Raw genomic sequence first — 17,520 nt, forward strand, 5'->3', positions numbered from 1 at the left:
TATATGGTTCATAGAAAGCTACTACCTTTTTCAACCAACCAGTATCATCCTTTATAATAAGTCGGTTGGGCCACACCTTGAATCGATGCTGGCCTAATTATAGGAAAAGAAAAAGCAGGTGAATTCGTCATTATCCTCGTGTGAATCTAATGGTCAACACGCCATCCTTGGGAAACGACTTAGAAAAACCTGCTTCAGGCAGTGGTGCAGAGGGCAAAACTTTTACTTTCGTTTTGTCTTAATGAAGCTCTAGCTTCTTGTTCTGTATTCGTTATTACCCTGTCTGCATTCATGGCCTTGAACACAGTAAAAATTACAGCCCAAAGAGAACAGAAATTGGAATCTTTTTGCCCTGCCTGACAGCCTTTTTCACCTTAACTTTCACTTTGACCCAGATATCAGAATCCCTGGAACCCTCGTCAGGGAATCATGGAGTTTACTCTTGCTGTCTCTAAACACTTTTCTAAACCAGACTATGAGACATGAATTCCCTGCACTCTTAAAGATGCTTAAGCATAGCGAGATGAAGAGAAGATTTATCTTGTCCCATTTCCTTGTAATAAATTGTACTTACCTTATCTGACTGTCCAGACTTACCTTCAGGGACCCTGTTCCAGTGCCATAGGTCGACGTCTAGGGTGTTGGGAGCCCTGCGTCCGGTCGCATTCCTTTCTGTGTTTCCCGATGCTCAGTGGCCATGCCACTCCAGCATGCTTTGAAATGAACCAGTCCTCAACCACCACCACCACCACCACCACCACCACCACCACCACCACCACCACCACCACCATCAGCACCACCACCAATTTGGTTTTGTAAATAAAGTTTTATTGACATCGCCATACTCAGCATTTACATCCTGTTCAGTGCTGCTTCTGGCTGCAGCTGCAGAGCTTAGGAGCCACAGAGCCCTTTAGGCTCCCAGAGCTGAGAGCATTGACCTTTTGCCTTGATGTGAAAGAGGTGACTGACCCCTGTGCTCGAGGTGGCCTTTCCGTGCCCCTTAACCCATAGCATAGGTCTCTGTGCCATCCTCTCCCTTTGCTGTGGTGTGCACTTCCTGGTACATTTCCGTTAGCTCTTGACATTTCCAGAGCATTGGGTCTTGCAAATTGAATTTGCATGGCATCAGGAATAGACCTGATAGCAGGGTGTGGGACACTCCCTATGGGGAGCCTGCCCAGGGGCATAAGCTTACTTTTCCAGTCAACTCCCTGAACAGTGAGCCTTTGTGGGACAAGGTACTTCAGGACATGACTTGACCTCTCTGCAGTGCACCCAATCCCTGCTTGGCTCAGATGTCCCCCAGAGAGGTTGTGTGTGTGTCCCCAGTAGAGGCAGCACTCTGTGTGGTGGCATTGACATGGCATCCAGGAAAGTCAAAACCAGAGGGACATGTCGGGCAGTTGGAAGCAGATGTCTGCGTCCATGGAGAGAAGGATGGACTAGACACTCCTACAGGGGGTGAGCTGAGAAGCACTTCCTTGGCTTTTTCATAGCCATGTAGGCTGCATGCCATGCTGTGTACCCATGCTGTGCTGAAGCCCCAGGCTTTGAGTCTCCCACAGCTGCTGTGTCCTGGGGCCAGGGTAGGATTAAGGAGACTTAAGATTAAGCAGGAGAAAGGTGAAAACCCTGGTTGCAGGGTGGGGATGGCACAGTCATAACACTCCTGCACATGAGGCCCCTGACTTAGAGCCGTATAGCAGCTGTGACAAGCCAGCTCTGGTGACACTCATCTGCAATGCCAGGCCATGGGGGGTAGAGGCAATAGGATCAGTTGTTAGTTATCCTTGGCTACACGGCAAGTTCGAGGCCAGCCTGGGCAACTTTGTCTATGAAAATAAGACAAAACTAGGTCTTGACTCTGAGCATCACAGCGTGTACCTGGCATGGTTGCCCCACCCCAGGTAAGAAACCCCTCTGTCCAGAGGCCATAACTGCAGGAGACCCCTGGCCAAGTGTCTATACAGCGCCCTGTTTGACTGGTCTGTGCTGAGGACCAACCACGCTCTCCTCAACAGGAAGGACATGGGAGAGGCTGTTTCTGTGAGATTCCGGGCCCTGAGACGGCCAAGAATAAACCCTGTCCTTGGGAAAGCCATGGAGACTAGGAACCCAGGGGATCTCTGCAAACACCAGGGCTGGCAGGGGACTCTCATCCTCTACAGCAGCTGCTCTCAATCTGTGGGTTCTACATCAGAGCTTCTGCACACCAGACATTTACATTACAAATCCTCACAGTAACAAAGTTACACTCATGAAGTAGCTCTCCAATAAGTTTATGGTTTGGATGACAACAACATGAGGAACTGAAATAAAGAGACACAGCATTAGGAACGGTAAGAACTGCCATTCTATAGGAACCCAGGCATCTGCACTCGGTGTCTCGGAGAGTGATAGGCTAGGCTTCACCCTCAGCGATGCCAGCATGTGGGCACCAAGCCCAGGTTTCACCACAATGTTTACTGGATATGTGCAGGCCTGGTTCCATCAAGAAGTAATAAAGGAACGCTTGGTAAAAAACACTGGGTACCAAACTGTCGGGAAAACACACCCCCTCTGCTGAACTCCTCTCAGGAGGGCTAGTCTTTCCAGGAGGCCCCGGCTATAACCACAGCTTGTCTCTCAGTGCTTGCCCATTGGTGTCTTGACCATATTCAGATTTGAGGACTTTGAACAGAATAGCTTCCAGCAGATTTGCATCAATGAATCCAACAAGTAGTTGCAGTCCTACTTCACCCAGCATATCTTCAAGCTGAGGCAGGTGAGAGTGGACGCCTATTCCCCAGCCCAGCCCAGCCATCACCCTGAATGTCAGCGGTGTCCCTCAGGATCAGCAGGATGGGTCCTGGGCACCAAAGGTTCCCCAGGACCTAAAGCTATGTCCTTGAACTCAGTGCCATGCTCAGCCCTTCCAGCCTCTTTCAACCCTTCTGGATGCTCAACTGCTCCTGCAGCAAGGCAGCAGTGTACACATTCTGTCACGTCATTTGTGTGTCTACAGGAGGTCAGAGCCTGTCCCCTCTGTTCATTTCTTTTGCTGTATTTGCCTTTCTGAGGAGGCAGGACCCACAGGTATGGGAGGCAGCCACATGCATATTCTGCAGCCATGTCTGATTCCTCTGAGGCTCAGTCCCACTTACACACCTACCCTCCAACCTCCCCACTCCATGTCACCCCTGGGGCTCTGTAAACCTTCCTGCTTTCTGTCTTTATATAATTGGTGACACTGCAGCCCTCAGTGGTGTCATACAGTGTTAGTTTGTCTTTGCACTGCCTGGAGGTCTGACTTAGGAGAATGGCTACCATTCTCATTCCTGTTCAAGGGTCAGAATCTGAATCCTCTGTAAGGCTGAATAATATTCCAGCACATGGCTGTGCCATGTTGAATTTACACAGTCACCTATGGATCTTATATTTTGGCTTGTAAACACACACATATAAGACTCAAGTGACACCCAAGTGGAGAATTGCTGGAGTCCTCCATGGCTTTCTGAACCGTCTGAGAGACCATCCTGTCCACAGTGTATAGGGCACCATCTACTCATAGCTCACACAGCATGAGAAGATTAGGGAGGGTTAACCTGGCTTCTCTGTCTCCTACTTTCTGCCAGACTAGCCCTAGCATCTTTCTGTATTGCAGTGAATGTTTAGAACCCAGGAGGATTCCAGCTTCCTTGCTCAAATATAGCAAGTTCCTCCTTGCCTGCTTTGAGACTGAGTCTCATGCAGCCCAGGCTGGCTTTGATCTCACCATTAATTAAGATGGCCATGATCTCCTGGTTCTCATGCCTCAGACGTCTCTGAGTGCTGGGTGACAGGTATGCACCACTCTTAAGTCCTGCCACTGGGACAAGAGTGAGCAGAGCCAGCTCTGAAGCACACACTTTGCTGGTGTCAGTGATGACTGACTTATGTTTCCTGTCTTCCTTGCCCATGGCCCTTCTCCTTGGTGCATGCCATCCTTCCTCCCTGTGACTCATGGGGGACACCAAGCCTGAGGATGTCAGGAAGAAGTTTACTTACTTCACTGGGTTGGAGGCTGTTAGGTTCCTGCGTCAGTAGGTGAGATTCAAGCTAGAAGGTTTGTGGCATGAGAAACTGGAACAGAACTGGCATGGCAGGAACAATTGTCACCTGGCTCTGAGAAGAACAGGTGGGCAGAAACTCATCGTTGGGCAGGTAGTGAGCTCAAGTCCAGGCTGGGCATTGCTCAGCACATGTGAACAGGTGTGCTTACATGGACATGTGTTTCCCCCACATGGTCACCACTTATCCAGGCACGGTGAACACTCCAAGGAGCTTTTTATGTTTTAACATTGTGTGTGTTTGTGTGTCCATACATACATATACACATATACATTCGTACATATACACGAATACACGTACATGAAAACACATGCATATACATGACTATACACATTCATGCTCACACACATATATATACACACCTACATGCATACACACATACACCCACACATACACACACATACATACATATACACATACATGCATACACACATACACATATACATACACACATACACACACATACAATACATATACACACATACAAATACACCTATACACACATATAGACAGACATATACACACATATACATATACACGTATACACATACATGCATACACACATTCATATCCACACGTACATACAGACATATACATATATACTCACATACATGTAAGACATGAGTGGAAGCCAGAGGACAGCTTGGCCCTTGGTTCTCTCCCTTTTACCACGTGGGTCCTGGGGATTGAGTCAAGCTCATCAGACTTGACAGCAAGCCCCTTTAACTGTAGAGCCCTCTCATTGGCTGCCAGTTGCCTCTTTCCACAAATTCTATCCATGGTGGAATGTTTACAGTTGTTATTCTCATGATTCCTTCAGCAATAGCGCAGACATCATTTACACTGCATTAGGAGTTATAATTCATGTAGATGTCAGGAGAGCTGGAGGCGTGGATCAAGAAGAGAGCCCACTTTCAATGTCATTATGTGGTATTGCCTTAGGCCCTTTTATACACTCCCCTGGCTTTGTCTGAGCATATGTTTGAGGTCTCTCTATGACTGTGCAAAGAAGTAAGAGCTAGGGCTGGGCCACAAAATAGGAAAGTACTTGTTCATCCAAAAACAAAAACAAAAAACAAACAAACAAACAAACAAAAATAGCTCTAGGGTTAAATATTGGTGCTAGTACTGAACTACACAGCCAGAAGGTATTTTTCTAAGTAAATAACACAATATTGGGGATGACAATATGATCAAATATCCTACAACATGAGTTTGCATTGCTCCCTACATTATATAAATCAAATACTCTGACTACCATTTTGGTTGTTTCCAATCATGTCTGAGTGCATCATCACGGGAATCCCAAGGAAAATCAGAACTGGGTTCTTGAAGCTGTTGCACAGGGCCAGTATAGACCTAAATACCACAGAGGAAACCTTGATTCTTATCACAAGGGATCATTCACCATCCCTCTTGTCACATAACTTATGACAAGACGTCACCTTTCCTAAACTTAGCCTTTTTCCCGAGTGCTGCAGAAGGGAAGACCTGATGTCAAGGGGTCTGGATTCAAACCACAGGACACTGAATTCATGTAAATAGGTGTAGTTTATTAATGCACACACCAATACAGTTCAACCAGAGCAACAGCTCACAAATGTGTACTGGACATTGCTAGGCCCAGCTCATTGCAAAATCCACATGGGCTCATGCACAAGTGCTGGAAATGCTTCGGTCTATGGCCCTGACTCAGGCCATTTTACACATAATTGTTCCTATTTTCCTTGAATCTATTGGGTCCTATGTGAAGAATACACTTGGGGAACTTGTTAAGATTAACAAACCTCATAACATACAGAACATAACAGGGTATGTGACCAGCACCACACAGTTCAACGTCAGAGTTTTTTGTTCTTTGTTAGTGTTTTTCTTGGCATCCATGATGTGGAGGCGTATTACAGAACAATAGGAAAGAGCTGGCTGCTGTGTAACAAATTCGCTGCTATTAAGGTAGGTATGGGGGCAAAACCTCAGCAGTAGCCCTTAAGATGGGAAGGAGATGATGTGTTTGATAACTGAAAGGAGCTGCCTCAGCTGTGTTTCTCTGCCTGCTCAGTGCCCATTCACCATCACTCTGTCCCTGAAGAGGAACTCAAGGTCTGCCCCCTGCTGCCTGTGAGCCAGGAAGAGGCACAGAAAGGCAAGGCCACAGCACTGGTTTCCAATTACTCAGTAATGCTGGATTTCCTTTTTCTTTTTTTTTCTTTTTTCTTTTTTTTTTTTTTTGGTTCTTTTTTTTGGAGCTGGGGACCAAACCCAGGGCCTTGTGCTTCCTAGGCAAGTGCTCTACCACTGAGCTAAATCCCCAGCCCCTGGATTTCCAATAATGTACTTGTATACACAAATACAGTGTGGTAAGTTGCAATAGATACTAATCATTTCTCACATAGGGCAGCAGTTGATTGACTACAACTAATTATATTAAAAAAAAGAAACCTGGCTCTTGTAGAAATATACAAAGAAATATCTAGGATGGTGGGGGATGAATTCTGCCATGGACTGAACTCGTGGAAGTGGGGTTGGGAGAAAGATGCATGGTTAAATAGCCCACCAGGTTCACATTGTGTCAACTTGATTTAATCTAAGGACAAAGAAGTGGAGTATCTCTGATCGCTTTCTTCTAGTCCCTTTAAAGCATCACTGGGGTTTGAACTCAGAACTTCACACTTCTTAATGGGGCAACTACACTCAAGGAAGCTTAAGACTGTCATAGGCACAGTATTATGCTATATATACAGAGTAGATGATACTAAGATGTTCAGATGGTGATGTCCATTTGTATGCACTCTTAATGTGGACCTAAAAAAAGAGAGATCAAGGTCCTTAAAATAGAAATATCAGTTCCAGTTGTTTTCTACCATTCCAAAGTGAACGACTGGTAGGGAGAGAATGGTAAATAATCGAGAATTCGTAGATGATGCTTTGAATAAAGTGTGGATTTCTGTGCTCGTTTAAAACAGGGTCTCAAGTATCACATGTTGCCCTCTACCTGGCTGGCCAGGATCACTTTGAGCTCAGATAATCCTCCTTTCACTTTGTAATAAATAGGCTTATAAGAGTGGCCTCCAAGGACTGTGCAGACAGCATTAGCCTTTCACAGTTGAGGTGTGTAACCCACTACTATAGTTTTAGCCACGTTTTCCCATGTCTACCAGCTATTTCAGATTGTTGCTGTTATATGCCTGACAATCAAGGATGCAGAAAAATAACCTGATACAGAGTAAGGACATGGTGATCACATCCTTGCCTCTTCTGTATGTTCTGGATGAGGTTTGTTAAAATTCCAATATTGCAAAAAGCTTTATATAGGGCCCATCACATAAAGGGTCACTATGCACTGTTCTATCTAAAATGGCCTAATCAGAACTGACCACCAGATAACACTTCCTGCAATCCTCATATGAGAAGCTTGAGCTTTTTGTTTTGACTTTTTCTCTTCTCTTTCTTTCTTATTTTTTGCTATATAAGTTACTATATGAATTTGCCCCCAAAATTTGAACTACGGAAGTGATCTATCAGTGTTAATGTGTGCATTCTATAAAGTATTCATTATTTACTATGATAGGTGGTTTTGTGTTTGGTGGGGTGGCCATTTCCCAGTGTACAGGTGCTGGGACCTTGCTCTATCCACTTAATGGATAAGCACCATTTAGCCGTTTAGGTGCATCCCCGATAACTCTTGACTATTTTATTTTTCTGATAAAAGCACATGATGTATCTTACTCAGGCCTGTGAGCAGTGCTCCTTTGGCAACATTGGTACAGAGAAGAGAACCCCACAAGCAGCATGAGGTTCCCTTCACTCATGGTCCCAATACTGCACTTTCCTCTGCCAACTGGTCTCCACACTTTGCCTAGCACCATAAAGACTTCAACTCTTTCTCCTAATGAATATTCTGGCAATTGTCGATTGCTAAGCACATGACTTCATGAGTGTTCCCCTAACACACACCCATGTTGTAACCTACATGCAGACTATTTCTTGATGTGTTTTAAAGCACCTGTACAGAATGAGACAGGAGAACTTTTGACTGCATATTCAAACTGGTGTGAAATCTCAGGAAGGTTTAATGGCTAACATTGGTGAATGAGGACAATTTGAGTTAGGATGAGACATTTTTGGGGCAAGATATGGAAGGAAACATTCATTTAGAAGCATTGGAATTACTAAGTTTTTTTATAATCAAGCCTTGAGAAAAATTTGGCTTTGGAAGCAGGAGATGCTCAGTGGCTCTGCCCCAGGAAAGTCTCCTGGAAAGGGCACCTCTGCTTATGCTCAGTACAGGGAGAACATTAGCAGGGAGGCAAAGTCTGCTCCCCATGACATCAGCTGTCCCTTCTATGACATTCTATTGTCTCCTAGAGAGTTCTTGGCATCCTCTGTGATGTCACCAGTGTTGTAGTGACAACCAGTGCCCTAGTTTCTCTCAGTCTGAGTCTGGCGGTTACACCCTAAGACATGTTTTCCCGTCTTCGCAAGAGTTTTGGGAGGGGGAACATCGATTGTGGAGAGACTAGAGTGAAGGAGTCTGGCCTTTCGTCTCAAAGTAATGATGGACAAAGACAGCACTTCTGGGGAATGTGGAGTAAGTTCTGGGCAGTGTATTTTGAGCTTCCTTCAGGGGGGCTGCAGGCTTAAGCTGACCTTTCTAGCAATGGGCCACAACAACTGCAGCATCTGAAAAGGAATTGAATTTCCATGAATATCACAATTCCTGAAAGTCAGGATTTCAGAACTTTAGATTCCCCATCCCCACTGGGAGGATATGGTAAGGCCAATGCTATTATTCTGTGAACTTCTGGTCTTTACTTTTACAGTTCATTTGTTCTGTTACATTGATATAAAAACACCATCAGGAGTCATGGAGGGTCCACCTTTTCTGAGTTTAGACAGGGCAGCAATGTACTTCACTATCATTGCTTCTTTAAATACAGTGGATATCTGACAGTAGGAAAAGGGGGAGAATTGTGCTCCAGGCAATAACCTTATGTTCTTAGACCTTCTCTGATTTCTTCTAATTGCAGGGTCATCGTTAGCTTTATATATTAGAGGTTGTGTGTTACAAACATTTTTCTAAAATACCAAAACTCTTTGGAACATGTAGACCAAGATTCAGCCTGTAACCCATTGGCACTTCGGGGGTTTGGTATTTCAAATAGGGGAATTGATAAGTCTGTTGACCATGTCCTCCCTGGAAATGCGTTTTAAATCCAAAGATATTGGCCTAGAATATCAGGGTAGGACATCTGAGTGTCTCCAGTCACTCAAGTATTGTGGATGGTGAATTTATCATCTGAGTTCTGAAACCACAGGGGTGAGGGTCCTGAAACCAAGCTGTACCCTGTTCAGCTGATAATAATCCTGGAGAAGCCATCTCGGTGGTACATGTAGGCACGTGATGTCCGGCATAGGGAGCACCTGGCTGCTTACATTTCTTGGTCTCTATAGAGTAGTGGGAGAACTGAGATCCACTGAGGAGGCCTCTTAAGCATAGACCAATCGCCTAGCAGTGACACTGGGTTCCAGGCTTGTTCTCCTGTTTAGGCCTCACTGTGGTCTATGTACACTCTATGCATTCTCCCCATGCAGGTTCACTTGTGTCCTTCTACCTACAGAGGCTGGGAGAGAAACACCATCCCCTGGAACTGAGCTAAGCAAGAAGCAGGCCGAGAAGGAAAATAAGAGGTGGATTTAAGAGCTGCAGCTCATTACAGAGGAGCGAAACGACCTGAGAGATCGCCTGAGGTTTCTGACAGAGAGATCCATGAAGAACAGGTATGAATCGCTCCAAACGCTCTTGTTCCATTCCTGGGTGTTCAATGTCACCTTCATCTTATCCTTTTAAGGTTTTGGGTTCTAGAAAGCTGTGTCTCTGTAACGACCCTTTTTTAAACCTCACCTCCCATATAGAGGAGATTCAGAACCTGACCCTTCCTGAGGAGCAAGATGGAAAATGGACTCATCTGCTTCCATTTATTGAAAAGCAGGATTTGTGGTCTGAATGAAGAATTCGGGGATAAAGTCAGGGAGAGTGAGTGCCCAGTGTGTATTTGCAAAGCCCTTGACAGCTGGTGGCTTTGCAAGATTGTAATTGCAGTGAGTTTATGGTGAGTCTCTGTACGTGCTAGGCAGGGGACTGAGTGCTGGAAGATCCACACAGCAGCCTGAGGGGCCTGGTCCCAAACTGTTCATCTCAATGCTTGACTAGAAGGTCTCAGGCTCAGGCCTGTTTGTTCTTGTCTGTGTGTCTTGCCCTCTGAGACAGCAATGGTGCATGCAATTTCTCCTGGTTGTCACAGTGCTCTCTGTTTCCATATTTCTCTTTCTCTTTCTCTGACTCTGTTTACATTTCTCTTATTTGTGGCTGTGTCTCAGTCTGTGTATGTGCATGTGCACACATCCAAATGCATAGGTACAACATTTATATGTTTATATTTCCCTCCAAATTTGAGTCTAGGGGGTCTATGTCTTGGCCTGAGTATTTACCCATGCTACACTTTCATGGAGATGTGAGTGCTTTGTTCTGGGAGCCCCACTGTCAACAGCACAGTTCTTTGACTGTGTGGTCACATTTGTCTGTACAGTTGTATCCATTGGGCAGATTATTATTTTGTGGCCAGATGTGATCTCAACTCCATAATTATGTGTAATGTCTGTCTCTACACTATTAGTTATTCAGAATGAATAATTCCTGTTGTCAAAACAGGAAAAATCAAATCACATTTTCTGGGTGTGTAGGGGAGTGCCCGGAAGAGCTGTGGCTGAGGCTTTTGATAACATAACTGTCTTGACTCCAGGTCCAGTCCTCTCTATTGAACAAAGGGAGCCAGGAAACCCTCCATCTGGATGCTGAGCTTCCGGTGTCCTGGCCCCAGAATAACAAGTTTCTGAAGCTGAAGAAGATCCCAATATATAGAATTCAGAAGGTGTCCTTCCAGGGCTGGGGTAGTACAGGACCCACCCTGAGTTCATATATTCCTAAATGCTGATGTTCATTGTATTCTATCATTTGGGGCCAGGCCACACTTCAGGCCAAATCCATATTATGAAGACCTGGAGAGAATGGAGGAGGCGGTCATGTCAATTCTGCACAACTTAGAGATGGAGAACACTGAGATCCATGAGAACAGCCATAAGCTGAAAAAGGAGATGACCTTCTCTAGGTAAGTCCTGGTCAGAAAGGCTATCACTTGTGGAATGGCCATTTCTGATTTCTTTGTTCTGGATTGGACGGTCTTCAGCTATGACTCTATCTCTTGTGCTGTTTACACATCAGTGTGCCAGGGTCATTAGGACTCAGTTTTCAGTTCCACAAAAGACTGTTACTCATCCCAGGATTGTCTAGGCATCTTCAGAAGGCTCTAGATAGAACAGCACTGATTGAAGTCAGCAGAAGGTTATTAGGCTGAACGGGGCCTCTGGTGTCATACCAGGTTTTACAAAACTCAGTGTGTGGACCACATGGTTAGAATGACCTTCTCTTGGTTCTACTGACCTCCTTTGAGGGTGTTTGCCCACTACTAATTGATGTTGCCCCCGTGCATTGGGCTTTCATGGATAGTTGTAGATCCATGTTCTTTTTGAGAGATTTGGACCCTATTTGATGCTTGGGCCATCAAAAAAATTTCTTCTTCCCTGAATTGGCTGTTTCCTGTTTCTGCAGCAGCCTTATATGTATCAAGATGTATTCTACGTCTTCATGGGTATATGGGTTCTAGGGTTGTTAGTGGAACTTGGAAGTAGGAATGGGAGAAAGGGGCAGCAAGATCTTACTATGCAGAATGTATTTCCAGTAACCTGCTCAGCCGCTCCTGATGGAGAACACATGTATGAAGAACTTTGTCACATCTATGCAGGAGAGCAAGGTGGTACAGATTTATTGTGCACTGATAGAGAAATATTTGATTGAATTGAACAAGAACGATAAATATGAATAGGAGAAGACCAGAAACCGCCAGACCCCAGCAATATCTGGTAGGAATAAGCAGCTGTGTGAGCTTAACAATATCTGATACCATTTTCCAATTTCATACATCTTTGTTTTCCCCTACAATCTTTCTAATTTACACTCCCAACGAGCCAACCATGGCCTGTAATGGAATTGTTCATTGCTCTGTCTATGTACAAGTATTCTGGGAAGGTAACCACTTTGCAGAAACTGAACTATTGGCAAGTATATTTTCCTTTTTTTTTTTGAAGCTGCAGTCCACAAATGGTGACAGATGAATAACATATCATATTATGGCATGACTGTGTGATATGCTATGTAGAGTTTTGAACAAGGTCTTGGTCCTGTGACAAATGACATTTTGTGGTCATGTGACCTCCTAGGTAGGAAGCACCTTTGTGGGATAAGAACCAATTGCAAATGTTGAATTCATCCTTGTCATTGACTTTTATCTTGGTGACATATGGACATCTCCTTTCTTCCTGCAACCCAATGAGGTCTCTTCCCATTGCCCTGTTCTTGGTTTGCACTGGTATAAGTCTGGGTCCCAGATTGGCAGCCCACATCACTGTGAGGCTTGCTGGAGATTTTCCCTGCCCGCAGAGTTAACAACAATGATATTAGTTAAAAGGTCCAGGTCGACTGTCCAATAGAACTGCGGTGGTAGAAGGCAGCATTCTGACAGCTGGCTAGCATTTCCCCACCAAATCAGTGTCTGAAAAACTGCCTTCCTCTCCCAGGTCTCAGAAAGTGCAAGACTGCTGGAATTGGACACGGACCAGGAAGAGGACTCCTGAAGAATAAGTTGCTTCCTCAGGAGTCCCCTGCTGACAAACATCCTGACTATTAACAACATGTTTTGGATGAATATTCTTCCTCATAGTTAATTTGTCATTGCTTAGAGACCTTAAATTTATATATCACTAAGCCAGCCTGACTGATTGAGGTCTTACTCACTTTCTTCTTTAGAAATCACCACTTGAGAGACAACTTGGGGGACCGCCTTTCATTATGCTAGAGGAGAAAGAGCAATACATCTGTGCTTCTAAATGTTCGTTAAGAATATGATGTTTAGAAATATTTTGTTATGATTTTCATTGAAGTTTTCTATTTGTTGTTTCATAGTTATATGCTCTTGTTATTATTTTTCATTTTTAAAATACTTTTAAATATTTATATTAATTCATTTTAATCCTGTTTTGTTGTAAATTGTATTTCTTATCAATAAAAATTGATTTTAATCTCTTGACTCTTAAGACCATCATTCTTATTCAAGGGTTCTTTCTGCTCCTGTGGACTTAGAACTGACAGCTGGAGATGGATCTCTGCATGTTCCAGGGAGCCTTGGCTAAATAGTGAATTCAAAGCCAGCAAGGGGTACCCAGTGTGAAGTGTCTTCTGTGTGGATAATGTGGCTGTCTCTCAGATGCACACTTTACTATGTAATCACTGCCATACTTTACCCATACTGTCATGTGTTCTGCTCACCTTAACATATAACAGTCTGCAGCTCACATTCATTGTTGACCCTGTGCCCCACATATTGAGTAATATACACTCATTGCTGTACAGCTACAGAAAAATTGACAACATTCTCAAAGGAATACAGAAGTCATCCTAATGGAGAACCATGTGCTTCAGCTTTTCTTGCAATACAGCATCGATATTTACCCCAGAGATTATGACCTTCAATGTCATGCTGGGAAACAGGTTTTGACAGATGCTCTTGTCCTTGACCAGAAGTATGCTGTGTTTTTATTGATGTAGATTAGACTTAGTTTTATCATTTATGTCAATGGGTCTTTTTTTCTACAGTCTGTCTGTGGCCTGTCCTGGGTGAATTTCCCTCATAGTCCAAAGGAAGGAATCCCATTCCCCGTTGTATATTATTGTTAGGGACCACGTGGTTCCTCTGAGAGAACAGCCGATGCTCTAATCTGTGAGTCCTCACCACAGCTTCTTCAGGTGGCTTTTGTCTTTCCAGGGCATGTGCTATATTAGGTGGACAGGATCACCTCCAATTAAATAGAGAGATCTCAGGAGATGTGTGTTCACAGGAAACTTACTGAGCTGTGCCTGCTCAATGTGCTAGGTTGCCAGGCATCCCTACAGGGCTCTGGTGTTCCCACTGCTCATTGTGGGTCAGGATCATCCTCCAGCATCACTTAGTGTCCATATTAGAGCAGATCTTTCACCTATTATCAATGAGGACCATGTATATTATTCACATCTGATAAAATACAGAATAGAAACTAACTTGCTGTAGGCCAGCTTGGCATAATGAATTCTTTTGATTGTTAGCAAGAAACTTATCTTTATCTAAGCAGTTTAGGGAGGAACCTCAAGGGCATCCATAGTGAATGCAGCCTACAGCTGTGAACACAGGTTTCTTTTGGAGAGCAGGCCTGTGCAAGCCCAGAACCGAGGTGGGACAGTTCAAGCTACCCTTTTTCCATGACCAATCTTGGATCACATTAAGACAGTATTTCTTCCAGGTGATGGATTTCCAATTTATGGAATTGAACTAACTTACTGAGAGTGGAGGTGACTTAGAGAGTTAATGTACAGAAGGAATAATCCAGAATGTCCTCAAAAGCTTGCTGTCACCCCAGGGCTTTTAAAAGCTCAGCACCTAGAGAACTAATGTAGTCTTTGGTTATTCTCAAGCTTAGGTCTTCTACTCATTATAAGCTGACCATGACACAAAAAGAGTCATCTGTGTCACAATAGAAACTAGTTGTCACTAGATTAACACCACACTATCACATCACTACCGTGTTTGAGGTTCTCAGTTACTATCTAAGAACCTGGAGGTGGCCTGGGTCTTGCTACACATACCCATAATTTATGTCCACATTGTCAGCTGAGAGTCTTCATACAGCCTGCTCTGTAATTTTGTAGAAGATTAATAGTGTTCTAGTGAGCACAATGTGATTAGGAAATCGGGGGATCCCAGGAGCCTCTCTGACTTCTAGCCCTCCATGCACTGTCAGATGCAGCCAGAGGACAAGGGGCTGTCGGTTCCAGGACTCTCCACATCCCTGCTGGGGTGCCATGCCCAGCCTGGAGAGTGAGGGTCGGTCCTGCTGTCCCCAGTCCCTCATGCCCAGAGCCTATCCACTGGCTGGCTGGGCTTGGCTTTCCTGTGCCTGGCCTTCCTTTGCCCATCCCTGCCCTGCCTTGCCCTGCCCTGTTGACTCTCACTACTGAGGCCAAAGAATTTGAGATTTGGGCTCCCTGGCCCTGCACTTAGAGCCTCTGGGAAGCAAGGAGACCCAAAGGGACAGACCCCAGGCCTGGCCCTGGAGTCCTGCATCTCCCCCTACCCAGAGGTGTACTCCACAGTTCTCCACTCCAAGTTTAGTTTTCAGGACCCCAGCAGGTGGCGCTCTTTGCTGAGCCTCACATGTGAGCCTGGGATAGTGGTGGGATGTAAAGTGCTGGAAGTCTTTCAGAAAATTCAGTCTTTTCTCAAACTCTCTGACCATCCAGTGCCCTCCCTGGTTCACCCACCCCGTGGAAGGTGGGAATCCACTTTTCGATGTCCTGTGTGACTTTCCCTGCAGACTGGGCTCTCCTGCAGGAGATGCTTTCACATGCTTCTTTAAAAGCACCTGTTCCTCAGACTTAGATCAGCTGTGAAAACAGGCTTCTTCAAGTCAGTGTGCGAGCTCCCCCTCCCAGCTCAGAGCTGCAACACCATAGGATCCTCCAGCCCCAGTGCTGGGTGAGTCCCCCAAAGGACTTAGAGCAAAGTGCCCCTTCTGAGAAGTGACTCAGAACAGAAGGTTCAGAAGTGACAGTCAACCCCCAAGTGCTTCTTCCAGGAGAAAGCAACCAGCTGTCCCTTTGAAACAGTGTAGGCTCCCACATGACCCAGTTCTGTGATTGGAGGAGATTTTCTGGTACTTTGTTGCCCAGTCACAGTGGGGATACATTCTTGATCCATGCTCATTCCTACAAGAAAAGGTCCTCCTCCCCACCCAGGCCTTGAGTTGAACCCAGGTACTTAAAGATCAACGGACCAGAGAGAACAGAATGCAGTCCAGGGGAGAGGAGAGGCCAGAATGATCTTAAAGCAGAGAAAAGCCCCATATCGGCCATCTAACATCTTTAGGGTTTGTGCATATTGTGTACTTCAGAACCTTAAGGTCACATTTTCTGATAACACTGTTAGGAGAAGCAGAAGTCTACTGTGGGTGGGATTGTCCCAGGCAGGGAGGGGATCCGACTCTGCAGGCCTGGCCACCCTCTGTGTTCTCCTGAAAATAACTGTTGGTCAGCTGTAAATCTGAAGTCAGAATTGTTTTTTGTCAACTCAAACGGATGACATTTCAAGTCTCACACACTATGTGACTTTACACACAGGGGACTTGAACTTACTTCTAGAGAAGTGACTATGGGCCGTCAGAGGGAAACCATTCTTGACTTTAGCATTCTGTCTGTATAACAGTCTACAGGGACTGGCTTCCTGGACAGACATGTTCAAGCAGACTCACATTGTTATGGGGAAAACCTGAGGCAAGAAATGTCCTGGGGACAGTGATTTCAGATTGTGCCTTTAGCCAGGAATCTCTGTTGTCCTTAAGGCCTGCTAAAACATGTAACTAGTTCAGGGCATCTCTGCTCTGACAACTGTTCCGGGTTCTCCTGAGAAGAAGGCCTTACTTTAAAAGTATTTCACAGAGCAATGTTTCTCAACCTGTGTGTCTCGATCCCTTCCCAGGCCCTTATTTTATGATACTTTGCCTATCAGATATGTTGCATATTATGACTTACAAGAACAGCAATATTAGTTACAAAGGCGCAATGAAATAATTTTATGGTGGGGGTCACCACAGCATGAAGATCTGTATTAAAGGGTTGCATCATTAGGAGGGATTTGAACCACTGCCATAGAAGCTGACACATGGGAACAGACTCCTCAGATGAGTAGAGACCCATGCAAGGGATACTGTGTCACACCCTAGAACCCAGAGGCAGAATCTACCCCAGGAGTCTGTGGGTCACCTTGTCTTAAATTCTCCCAGGGTCAAGAATAGCATTGATCATCTCAGCAGAGTCAGCTTGCACAGCCACATCAGGCCCATGGCTTCCCTTTACAGAGAAGGATGTGGGTCTGAGTGACAGACAGTGAGACTGAGGGGACCCTGACACTCATTTGCTTTGAGCTGTGGTTTCTTCACCTGTAAAATGGACGTGTTTCTGCTGAATTGGGTTGTTGTGGAGATTAACAGAACATACAACCTGCTCAGTGTCTGCCTGGCATGGACACATGCTGGTTAAATGGAAGTTGTCCATGGTGATGCATTTAAAAGAAGAATCTCTAGCCCCATAGTGTTAGATGCCAGGTTGTGGGGAGCAGGTGTGGCGGCAATCCCAAGATGGCGCCCGGGACTGCTGCCAAGTCTTATGACTAGCACCTGAGTTCCTCATACATCCAAAAGTAAGCCACGCCCATCTTGTGAGCTGCGCAG

The 17,520-nt window shown here is 45.1% G+C and overlaps 1 protein-coding gene across 1 annotated transcript in view; it reads right to left on the reverse strand.

Annotated features, from left to right (window-relative positions):
* The window catches only part of LOC147999324 (uncharacterized), a 150,952-nt gene that overhangs the window by 116,547 nt on the left and 16,885 nt on the right, over positions 1 to 17,520 (reverse strand). The window lies entirely within an intron of this gene.

The sequence above is a fragment of the Rattus norvegicus genome, chromosome 19 (genome assembly GCF_021556685.1).
Source record: "Rattus norvegicus strain SHRSP/BbbUtx chromosome 19, alternate assembly SHRSP_T2T, whole genome shotgun sequence".
Classification (NCBI taxonomy): Eukaryota; Metazoa; Chordata; class Mammalia; order Rodentia; family Muridae; genus Rattus; species Rattus norvegicus.